This window comes from Pinus tabuliformis, chromosome 5_1 (genome assembly GCF_031772625.1).
Source record: "Pinus tabuliformis cultivar Carrire ecotype Pingquan chromosome 5_1, CPIR1, whole genome shotgun sequence".
In the NCBI taxonomy this organism is placed as follows: domain Eukaryota; kingdom Viridiplantae; phylum Streptophyta; class Pinopsida; order Pinales; family Pinaceae; genus Pinus; species Pinus tabuliformis.
This window is the reverse complement of record NC_142305.1, coordinates 707,626,643-707,639,361: the sequence shown is the minus strand read 5'-3', so window position 1 is coordinate 707,639,361 and position 12,719 is coordinate 707,626,643. Positions and strand designations below refer to the sequence as shown.

The 12,719-nt window shown below is 36.2% G+C and overlaps 1 long non-coding RNA gene across 7 annotated transcripts in view; it reads left to right on the top strand.

The window, feature by feature from the left end:
• Positions 1–12,719, top strand: part of LOC149166888 (uncharacterized) — a 127,514-nt gene that overhangs the window by 68,993 nt on the left and 45,802 nt on the right. The window contains exons 3-4 of one of the 7 annotated variants that reach the window (XR_016260897.1): positions 6,212–6,353; positions 6,453–7,072. The exons of the other annotated variants lie outside the window; for them this stretch is intronic. This is a non-coding gene — a long non-coding RNA (uncharacterized LOC149166888). Of the gene's footprint in view, positions 1–6,211; positions 6,354–6,452; positions 7,073–12,719 lie in introns of those variants that run through there. 7 annotated transcript variants of the gene reach the window in all.

Sequence of the window (12,719 nt, the reverse complement as noted above, 5' to 3'; positions counted from 1 at the left end):
TAGCCCCCTTCAATTATCTACTCAACCAAATCCCAATCTTAACATTAAAGCAAATAACCACTTGGTTTAATCAAGACAGTTAGCCTAATTGAACCAACTTTTGTATATAAATGAATCTAGTGAAATTTCAACTTTTATTACTATTGTAGTGAATTGTTAACCCGCATATCTAATGTTAGGAAAAAATTTGGAGGATCCAAAACTACCTGAAATTACAAATTTGAATAATGCAAAGAAGTAAATCGAGAAAGAATATAAACCATTATTATCAAATCCTACCAATCCAATTTCATAAGAAATTGTACATTTTGCACGATAATAACATCCATGATTTCTTGAGAGGCTTAGTAAAGATAAATCACCCCCATAACTATCTGACCTGAGCTTTTGTGCACATGTGAGTTTCCATATTAAAAATATATTTTTCCTTCACTAAATTAAACTGTTCCAAGGGATAGGAGGGATTTTTCTTCATGATGAATGTTTTCCAAAGGAGGGAATTTGTCCCCGACTTGGGAAATTAACACTCCCTCTGAGCTAGGTAGATATCACTGACTGCAACATATGTCCCATCTCAAATATCTCATCATCATGAAATCAAATATCATCATTGCTCATCTTTTTTCTATTGAACACTCTCAAATATAAAAGAAGAATTTGACATCATAGGGAAGCTCAAGCTACCACCCTTTATCCATCAGGGAGCCACTGATACCATCCATAATCACTTCTAGTGGGGAGCTAATGCTACCACTCGGGAATCACCTACTAGAAGGTAGTTAATGCTACTACCTGGGAATCATCTGCCAGCGGGGAGCCAATGCTACTACCTAGGAATCATCTGCCAATGGTGTTGGGTTGTGTTATATTGTTTCCATGAGTAGCCCACGTAGTTAACCGGGGGGTTAGAAGGGGGTGGTGCCCCCCTTCGTTGTACCGATTGCGTAGCAGGGGGAGTCACAGGGGGTTTGAGGGGTGCAGGTAACCCCACTCTATGGGATCCGGGGCAGCGCCCCAGAAAATTTTGGTTTTGGACCCTATGTTAGGTTGGGCGGGCCTACCTATGGTTTTGTGCATGATTTTTCGCACATGGTTTTGGACGCGATGGTTTTCGGTCCATGGTATTGGATGCTTCGGCAAGTATAAACATGTATTGTAACATTGAAAGGAATATAATGAAAAATAACGCTGGTAGTCCCGTTTTTGGGATCCAGGGGAAAATATCTTTGTATATGTGTTGTGTTTTATGTGATATGATCTCGCATTGTTTATTTTATGTGTTTTAGAATTAATATGCAGGTAATTTCTGTACGGGGTTAAAACCTACAAGTGGGGAGCCATTGCTCCAGCTCGAGAATCCACAAACAATAGGAGGGATGCCAGTTACCTAATGAGTTAAGTATTATGTCAATCTCACTCTCTGGAGATAAGAGGAGGGATACCACTTACCATAAATGTTAAGTATCACGTCTATCCCATAATTTGTTGATAGTCCATAATTTGAGTCAAGTGGTAGAACACTTGCATATATAGCTTGAGCTAGATGCCACTTACCATAAATGGTACGGATCGTGCCTAACTCAAGCAGTGAACACACATTGGCTAGATGGGTGGGAAAGACGGATGCCAATTGGGGTATACTCGGCAAGGGGAGATACACACTTATTGTGAGTTAAGGATGAGACAGGCCCTGAAATGACAATAGGGGAGACCCTTCTACTAGTCAAGTAATGGGCCAACTTCCTCATCTTGTGCTTGGATAAGCTGCCCATCCAAAATATGGAGATCTTGGTAATCCTATTGTTCAAGTACATATTGGGAAAATGACCATTCCAAATACTTTAATTGATTTGGGAGAAAGCATTAATTTAGTGACTGATTAAATTATGGAAAAGTTAAATCTTCATGGTTTCATTAGAACAAACCATATTACAAATGGATAATAGATTAATAGTTAAAAAATAATGGATTGTAGAAGATATCATAGTGGCTATGTATGCCTAGAAATACCTTATTGATTTGTATGTTTTAAATGGTAAATTGAACATCAGGGTTTATATACCAGTGTTGCGAACATCGCGACCAGGATTAAATCGGCGAGGGGAAAAAATCGTAAAAGTCGGAAAAAAATCGGGAAAAATTGGCAAATACAAAATATTCATTTTTTTTAATATCTAAAGCTTCTACAACATAAAATAAAAATAATATTGACACATAAATATCATAAAATAGCTAATATATAAGATGTGTAATATCATTTCTAGTGCTACGTCACACATAACAGTGAATCATGTCTTGAATAGTAAGTACTGACTCCTTAGTCCCAACTCAACCTCAAAATATCAACAAAAAATATAGTAATGTATCTCATATCATGAGTCATCATGTCATATACAATGAAATGAACCAAATTACTAATAGTACTGATTTCCTTCGCCCTTCTTGTGAGAAAATGCAATAGCTTTCCTTTTCCCTTTAGATGTAGATGTCGGTGGAGTTGGCAATGGACTTTGTTGTGCTCTAGACGTTGAGGAACTAGGAGTTACAGGAGGTAGACCACGTCCTCTACTGGTGGCAATGGTAGCCTGGGTAGGTGGTGTCACCTCCTTCTCCTCCTCCGCCGCCCCCTCTACGCCTTCCACTACCTCCTGCTCTAACTAATCATTGACAGACTCCATGAGAGGCTTCTCGGCCTCAACCCTCCATGCAACAGTGGTGTCAATCCCATCCAATGAGATGGCCTCGATATTAGGTATCCTCTCAAGTTGCCTCACGCACAATCGAAGATTGTAGTAGACGTAGACCATGTCATTAAGTCGCTAGGACTCCAACCTCTACAAAGTTCATAAAATAATAATTATAAAAAAATATATTATTTAATGAATTAAAAAAATTAATTGGAAATTTGAAATATTTTAAGTTTTAGGTTTGCCCTGTTGAGCTTCTTAGTGTGTATTTTTTCAAATATACTCCAGTTGTGCTCGCATCCTATGGAGCTACATGTTTGGTTGAGGATTCGAATGAAAGGCTTTTGTAGATGGGGTACTCTGGCAGCATAGCTTCTCCACCATGCATCTACAACCAAAATTACAAATAAGATAAACATCAGAAAAAATGAAATTTGAAATTTGAAGCAAAGTATGAAGTTATGAACTTGAAGAGACAATGAAATTTGAAACAAACTAAAAAATACTTGGCATTTTAGTCTTCCTATCAACCACAACCATATCAATGCTAAATGTGCCACCTGCCATCCTGTATATCTCTATTTCTTTGGAGATTTTTGCACGTTCTATTGGAGATGGCATCATCCTCTGAACACAAGTGAAGAATCCATCCATGACCTCAGCATCAAATAAGAACCCACATGGGTAAGAAAATGTGGGGTTCAGGTAGATCTTTGCAACATGAATGGGACAATAGAGTGTGTTGTTCCATCGTTCATCAATGACTTCCCATAGGAGGAGTTGTTTCTGAAACCCCTCATCTCCCTTATCATCAAAGTAGGTCTAAACAGATTCTTTGGCTCTGTCTATGGCCTCATACAAGTAGCTCATTTTGGGCTTGTCACCATCAACTAATCAAAGAGCCTTTACCAAAGGTTCAATAATGCTGCACACTTCCTGCACTCCCACCTAGAGGTTTTCCTGGTATGAAACTAATTTACATATGGTCTCTCCCTCTAGTTTACCGCTAAATGTCAAAGCATGCCACTCATCTGAAAGAAACATTTTCTTCACATCCCACCTAGAATTCAAGAGGGATTGAAGAGATATGGAATTGGCGACAAACCGTGTAATGGTGGGATGTACCAACTCCTTGTTGTTCGTGAATTTTCTCATCAAATGAATCACAGATGCATGATTGTATATAAATTTTGTAATGCTTTCTGATGAGTCAACAATATCTTTGACAAAAGGAATTTTTTCTATGTCCTCCAACATCAAATCAATGTAATGTGCAGCACAAGGTGTCCAAAATAAAGTAAGATGCTTGCCCATAAACATCTTGCTAGCAACAACATAATTTGCAACATTGTTCGTTATGACTTGGACAACATGTTTTGCATCCACCTCCAAAATAAATACATGCAGTAAATCACATAATAATTTTGCATTTTTGATATGTGAAGATGCATAAACAGATTTCATAAACATTATTCCTTTGGGACAATTAACCAAGAAGCTTATAAGGCTTCTCCCCTTATGATCGGTCCAACCATCTAACATCACAGTGTATCTTGTGTGTGCCCATTATGCCCTAAACTCCTCCAATCTTTTGGTGCAGTCAACATTTTCATCTTGAAGAATGCGGCCTCTAAACTCATCATAAGAAGAGACTTTGTACCATGGGCAAACAATTGCAATAGCATCAACAATAGGCTAGAAAAATGGATTATTCCTTGCAACGCTGAAAGGAATATCACTCCAAAGAAGAAACTTTCCCCAAAACTTGTCGGCTTCTTCTTTCTCTTTTTTTAAGCATTAAAGAAATAGATGGTTGTGAACCATCCGTGCTTCTAGGAACAAAATATGATGAGGTAGCTACAAGGTTTGTTGTAGATACTGATGCTGAAGTAGAATCAGTGCCACTATCATATTCACCTCCTAACACTCTATTTCCTGCTAGTTGATTCCTTAGATCTGACTTTGACAATTTGGCTTGCTCGAATTCTTCTAATGATCTGAGGGCTCTTTGGATGATTCTGGATTTGTATTGGTGCAAGGCCTTACCTTATGTCCAGAGATTTTTGCAAGGTGATATTGCAATCTATAAACCCCCCCGTCATATGATGCCCATACAACTTGCAAGACAAGTTTGATCCATCAAACTCTCCATTAGGTTCACCAAATTCCCATAGAGGGTCAAATTTATTTGGCATATTTGTAACTTGGTTGAACTCATGAGTTTTAATGTAAGATTAAGTTTGAAGTAGAACTTAGGGCACAAGAAGAACTGAAAGTTAAAAAAATAAAAAAATAAAATTACATATATGACACAACACATGAATTTTTGACAAAAAAAAAACTTTAATTCAACACAACAATAATAAAAAAGATGTACATTCCAAACAAAAATGATGCAAAAAAATAGAGCACAAGAAAAAATTAAACTAATAAATCTAACAATAAAGTTTTTGCATTTTTGACCAAAATAAACCCTCTCCACACTATACAACAAAAATGAAAAAACAAAACACAATCAAATCCATTCAAAATTCATTGATAATCAGTAAATTATAGAAACCCAAGCAAAAACAAGAAAAAAACAAAAAAGACCAAATTTGGAGAGGCATCCTACTTTATTTTGGACACCTTGTGTTGCATGTTGTATTGATTTGATGTTGGAGGACATAGGAAAAATTTCTTTTGTCAAAGATATTATTGACTCATAAAAAACATTACAAAATTTATATATAATCATGCATTTGTGCTTAACATGATGAGAAAATTCACCAACAACAAGGAGTTGGTGTGCTCCACCATTACACGGTTTGAAACCAGTGTCATATCTCTTCAATCCCTCTTGAATTCTAGGTGGGATGTCAAGAGAATGTTTCTTTCAGATGAGTGGCGTGCTTTGACATTTAGTCGCAAACCAGAGGGAGAGGCCATATGGAGATTAGTTTCATACCAGGGAAACTTCTGGGCGGGAGTGCAAGAGCTGTGCAACGTTACTGAACCTTTGCTAAAGGTTCTTCGATTAGTTGATGGTGAGAAGCCCGCAATGGGCTATTTGTATGAGGCCATGGAGAGGGCTAAAGAATTCATTCGGGCCTACTATGATGATAAGGGAGACGAGGGGTTTCAGAAACAACTCCTCTTATGGGAAGTGATTGATGAACGATGGAACAACACACTCCATTGTTCCATTCATGCTGCAGGGATCTACCTAAATCTCGCATTTTCTTACCCATGTGGGTTCTTATTTGATGCTGAGATCATGGATGGATTCTTAACTTGTGTTTAGAGGATGGTGCGATTCCCAACAGAATGGGCATAAATCTTCAAAGAAATTGAGATATACAGGATGGCATGTGGAACATTTATCTTTGAGATAGGTATGGTTGATAGGAAGACTAAAATTCCAGGTATTTTTTAGTTTCTTTCAAATTTTGTTATCTCTTCAAGTTCATAACTTCATACTTTGCTTCAACTTTCAAATTTCATTTTTTTTTCTTATGTTTATTTTATTTGTGATTTTGTTGTAGATGCATGGTGGACTCGCTATGGTGCCAGAGTACCCCATCTGCGAAAGCTTGCCATTCGAATCCTCAGTCAAACTTGTAGCTCTTCATGATGCGAGCACAACTGGAGTGTATTTGAAAAAATATACAAGAAGAAGCGCAACAGGTTAAACTTAAAACTTAAAATATTCTAAATTTCCAATTAATTTTTTGAATTCATTAAATAAAAGTTTTTTATAATTATTATTTTATGATCTTTGTACAGGTTGGAGTCCCAGCGAGTTAATGACATGGTCTACGTCTATTACAATCTTCGATTATGGGTGAAGCAACGTGAGAGGATACTTAATATGGAGGCCATCTCATTGGGATGGGATTGACACCACTGCTGCATGGAGGGTTGAGGCCGAGAGGCCTTTCATGGAGTCCGCTGATGATTGGTTAGAGCAGGGGGTAGTGGAAGGCGTAGAGGGGGAGGAGGAGGAGCAATAGGAGGAGGTGACACCACCTACCCAGGCTATCCCTGCCACCAGTAGAGGACGTGGTCTACCTCTTGTAGCTCCTAGTTCTTCAGCCTATATAGCAGAGCAGAGTCCACTGCCAACTCCACTGGCATCTACATCTCGAGGGAAAGGGAAAGCTGTTGTATTTTCTCGCAAGAGGGTCATATGAAATCAATATTATTAGTTATTTGGTTCATTTCATTGTATATGACATTATGACTCATGATATGAGATACGTTATTATATTTTTTGTTGATATTTTGAGGGTGTGTTGGGACTTGGGAATTAGGACTTACGATTCAGGACATGATTCATTGTTATTTGTAATGTAGCACTATAAATTATTATATTACACATCTTATATATTAGTTATTTTATCATATTTATGTGTCAATGTATTTATTTTATGTTGTAGATGCTTTAGATAATTAAAAAATTGAAAAAAAATGAATATTTTTGTATTTTATGATTTTTTCCCGATTTTTACGATTTTTTCCCCTCCAATTTAATCCTGATGCGCGATTTTCCCAACATTGATATATACTAATATAAGGCCAACCATGCCAACAACCCTAGATGATTACATAGAGACATAAAGAAGTATGACAATATGACAATTTATTAAGGAGAATTAATGAAAAAAAGTTAAATTATATTGTCCTTCGAAATCTGTTGTAGATAGAGAGTAGCCATTATGGATTCTTCCAAAAGATGGAAGTGATTATTAGGTTAAACTATATACACTAACTCTAGCAATAGATCATGCATTAATCTTAAAATAACCAACAAATGACGTAATGACTTTTAATTTTATGGAGAATATTGGTGCTTCAGCAGTTATTATTAAAAATTCTGCAATCAAAGATATGGAAGTACATGCAGATTTCGACACAAAATCATGGGAACCTAATTTTGACAATTCATTTTTAAGCTCTTCTAGAAAAGGAACTTGAATATTCATATTTGGAAGAACATTTTTTGAAAAAGATGAAAAATAGAGTTAAACGATTGAAATCTTTCTAGGAAAAACATTAAATATAAAAGGGCAATTGCATCCATTTGAGCAGGAGCTAGTGTAAAAACATTCTCTATTGTTTGCATGGCACTCTAGGGATATGATAGGGATTGATCCATCAATAAGTACACATCATATTTATATCTGGATAGAGTAGTTCCGGTTAGATAATGGTAGTTCTGGATGAATCTCGTTCTTAAGGATATTGTGAAAGAGCTGTCACATAAACTTTTGATCACAAGGTTTATTTACCCAATTTTTTAATTTTATTTTTATAATTTTATTTTTATAGTGAAAGGAGGTAAGTAGTGACTTTGTGTGGACTACAAAGAATTGAACAAAGCTACTAGAAAAGATCATTTTCCCTTGCCTTTTATTGGTCAAGCTTTGGATTCTTTGGTAGGGAAAAGATATTTCTCTTTCTTACATGGTTTTATCGGATAAAATCAAATATAAATTGCTCCAAAAGAACAAAATTAAACTGCTTTCTCTTGTCTAAGAGGAACCTTTGCTTATAGGATTCTACTATTTCAGTTGTGTAACACATTTGCAACATTTTAGAGAGATATTTTCAGGTGTTAAATCAGAAAATATGTATGGCTTTATAGATGACTTTAAGACCTTTCGAGATGAATTTAATAAACATTTCACCAAATTACAAAAAATTCTGCAATTTAAAAAAATTAAATCATCTTTCCCCAAAGTAATCAGAAATGTTTTTTTTGATGATTAATGAAACAATTATCTTAGGACATTATGTTTTAGTATGTGGTATTTATGTAGATCTTGCAAAAATAATTGTTATTAAGAATTTACCTATAACTACACAACAAAGAGATGTAAGAAGCTTTTAAGCCCATGCTGGCGATGAATGCATATTTATTGAAATTTCAAGCAAAATAACTTTTCTGCTATGTGTATTTCCTTCCAAGGATGTTCAATGTATTTCGGCAATAACTTGTTAGCATGATTTTTGAGAATTTAGCTACTGGTACTTTGTAAGGGACAAATCAAAGTTTACCATTTCATATTTATCCGCTGCTTATGATAGAGTTTGGGTGCTATTCTAAGACAGAACGATAATGCAACAATACATGCAATTTAATACATCAATAAAAGTCTTTGCCAATGTAGAGTTGAACTATACTATCGCTGAGAAAGAATTACTAGTAGTTGTACTTGCCATCAACAAATATAGACATTATGTCATTGGTATCCTACTTTGTGCATACATATGATTTGACCAATGAATAAACACGTTAGTAATGGAAGAATAGTTTGCAAATATACACTACCCACTTATTAATGTGTGATTAGAGGGGGATGTGACTCAACATCACAATTTGACGGATGGTCGCTTCCAAAGCAAAGGCTAGTGCAACGGATCAACCTAATTGGAATGAATGATAATTGGAATTATGCCTAATTGGAATGAAAGATAATTATGGAAGTTAAAATGGCTACTTGCATTGTTAGATTACTGCTTTCGAGGTAACTAAAATCTGTTGCATGCAAAAAAACAACATTCTGTTTCATCTTCCAAAGAAATATTATGCAGCTAAGGTGGAAAGCTCCATTACTAACCCAATTAATCGAGTAGACAATTCTAACCCTACATTAATTAATCGAGTAGACCATTCCTACAAACATTTTTGTAGGAGAATTGTTTACTCGATTGATTAAGCTAGGAATGGAGATCTCAACCTTTACTGCAGAATGTTTCTTTAGAAGATGAAACGAAATGTCATCACAAGATTACGTAGCCTACTCTGCTTGAATTTAGGGAGGAAATCTTGCAATTAGTTCAAACAATTATGGCATTTGCTTGTTGATTGTTTGTTTTTGGAAAGAAAACAATTGTTTTCCTTCATGAAGTAAAGAATTATTGGAAGTTAGCAAATTAGCTACATAACCAGTCCCAGTCAGTAGCATTAGTATAAAATATAGAAGATGAGAGCTAGAAAGGGTTTGAATGCTTTTACTACTTTTCTATTTTTGAATACAAAGCAAATATAAGTTCTAAATTCTGCTGTGAGTACCAAAGTCCATACTTGTTTGCCCACAACGAACTGTAGAGCATGGGCCAGTGTACAGTCATGGTGATCTCTATTTTCTTTTCATTTTCATTCTGTTTTGTGTATTTATTTGGTTGCTTGTGCATATAATTACTTGCTGTAAAGTGTATTCATTGTGACAATCTTTTGTTTCCCGTGAAGTTAGGACATTTTATCCGAAGAGTAATTCCTTTAGAAGGATTAAGCAATTTATTGTTGTATTAAGTTTTCTCTTAATTGCTGTAGCTGCAAATTTTATTTATGTTTTGTGTTTAACTTTGTCTTACGGTAGTTTTAATATATTTTTATAGTATGTGTTATAATCCATTTATGTAGGACGGTTCTAGTTCATTTGTTGAATCTATTTACTGGACATTGGAATCTTATTTCTTGAAATTAGTTGTATTAGGTTTTCTCTTAATTGCTGTAGCTGCAAATTTTATTTATGTTTTGTGTTTAACTTTGTCTTACGGTAGTTTTAATATATTGTTATAGTATGTGTTATAATCAATTTAGGTAGGACGGTTCTAGTTCATTTGTTGAATCTATTCACTGGACATTGGAATCTTATTTCTTGAAATTATTAGTTTCTATTTGAGTTTCCGAAATTAATTTCTATAGTAATAGATAGTTGGTTTACACTAGAATTCAGTTGTCAAGTTAAATACATTAGTTTCAAAATTGTACTTGTCATTTGTTTTTGGTTAGCAAATATAGCCCGTAATATGCCACCTATTTTTTCATCAATTCTGTGTATAATATCGGTTTGTAGTGTATAAATTTCATGCAAGTAAATGAGGGCTAAGAATTTAGGTTGCAAATTTGCATATATAGTGGAATGTGTTTTCAAAGCTTATAATCCTAGATTGGCATTTAAAATAAGGTTTTTCTTATACATGTTACAAGTATGTCAGGATATGTTAGATAATGATAGGGATTAAAGGGAGGATGTTTGGACATGTTCAAGTCACTTTATAAATTCCAATGGGCAGAGACTTTAATAGGAGCAATTGCATGGAGGATTGCAGTGATTATGGTAATGACAAGTTATGAGTCTCCTTCTATGGCCAATTTAAAGAATTATTGAGTCTAAGCTAGATGAAGACCTATCTCTAAAGGATTGAACTTCACTGCATTATTGTTGTTAATTCCCATGGGACCAAGAATAAGATAAAGGATCCTTCCTAGGTGATCACAAAATACTCCACTAAACCCTTCCTCAGGTTTCCCTTAGAGGCCCTTGCTACGCACCAAAAGTGGGTGACCCCATAGGAGGATTTTTCTCCTAGATTTGTCTTCAGCCAACAACCAACAACCACTGACAACCACTAAGTGTTAGTTGATATATTGTTTCAGTTTTATGTCTCCTTGCCCATAAGTAGAGAGCGTATGTTTGAAGGTGGTCCATCCAACCATAAAGGTTTGTTTTTCATTGTGCAATCAAGGGCTTATGCTTGTTTTTCCTTAGCTACATTGGGCATTGATTATTAAGTGACTTTGAAGGAGGAGCAACTTTGATTATAGTTTTGTTCCCTCACCTTAAATGTAATCCTAGTTTTATGGGATCCCACCTATTGGGTTATAGATTTAGAAAGGGCACTACTTGAGAAACCTTGATTTTGGTAGCGCCATCCCATTTTCCTATTTTACATTTTTTACTCCACTCTGCACATTATAAGCCCTATTTCATCATATTTCCTCTATGGGTCCACATGACCATTAGGTCCACAAGGCATTGGTACTCCCCCTCCCCTTGTCAACATGTTTTGGGCAGGGCTAGAAATGTTTCCCTAGAGGTTGATGCAGTGAAAATAAAAGAGGTTAAAAGCATATCGCGACCACAAGCAAGAAATAAAAGAAAAAAATATTATAAAATAAAAAATATGGTCAGGGAATTATATTAGTGCGTGGACAAGAGCCAACCATGAGATCTACCCTTTTATTATGGTCATCACCCTCGTTCCTAGGGCCCTATGAGTGCCCCCACATCATTAGGGAACTCTTGCACGTCCCAACCCTTAGTGGGCGATGAATTGGCCCATCCTAAGGGGGAAATAACTATTTATATCATAGACAACATGCTTTCATCTCCTGGAGCCCTAAGCAGTAATACAAAGAAAACCAAGAGAAGGCAAAAGGAAAATGAATAAGGTTGAAAAAACAAAGGCTAGGGTGACTCATGTATCCACAATTTCTCCCTCCTACATCTATGTGGACATCCCTCATCATGACTATCCTTGAACCCATGGAATTTGGCATTGAGACCCATGTGTCCATCTCATCATTATTGACATCACCCCAATCAATTGAAGGATGTACCTTGGAATTGTGCTTCCCTATAGGGTTTGGGAAAACCTAATAGGGTTGTTTATTATCCACTCCTACCTAGGGAGGTAACACTATTGCATTCTTAAAGACCCAAATTTAGAAGGGAATCCCATTATGAAGTCTCATTTTTGCCCTCGATTAATAAACTTGGTTCACTTAGATGCACTAATGAATTATTGTACCTGATGGTGAGGAAGCACATTGCATCTTATATGTAATTAACAGGTGGCTTCATCGTGGGTTGGGCAACTTAACTAGGGCCCAAGCCCATGAAAGGATTATATTAACATTTATAGGGGATGCATTGAGAGCCATGGGACTCCATCATGTGTTTGATAATCGTTTCCTGCCATGGGCACTCTCGGTACCTTCCGCAGCTTGTTCGTTGCTGACATTATTTGCGAGATGATGCTCTTGGACCAACATGACTCCAACTGGCTTAACATGATCATGGAAGTTGATCCAAGGCCTAGAGGAGGTTTGTCTCATCCTTGAGACATGGGGGGGGGGCAAGCACCATCATCAAGGCCCTCATTTGGAGCGTTGTATAGGAGACCCATGAGACCAACAGATGAGCCCCAAACCCACTTTGGGCTCCACATGATGTCTGACATGGGAAATTAGGGGCCATC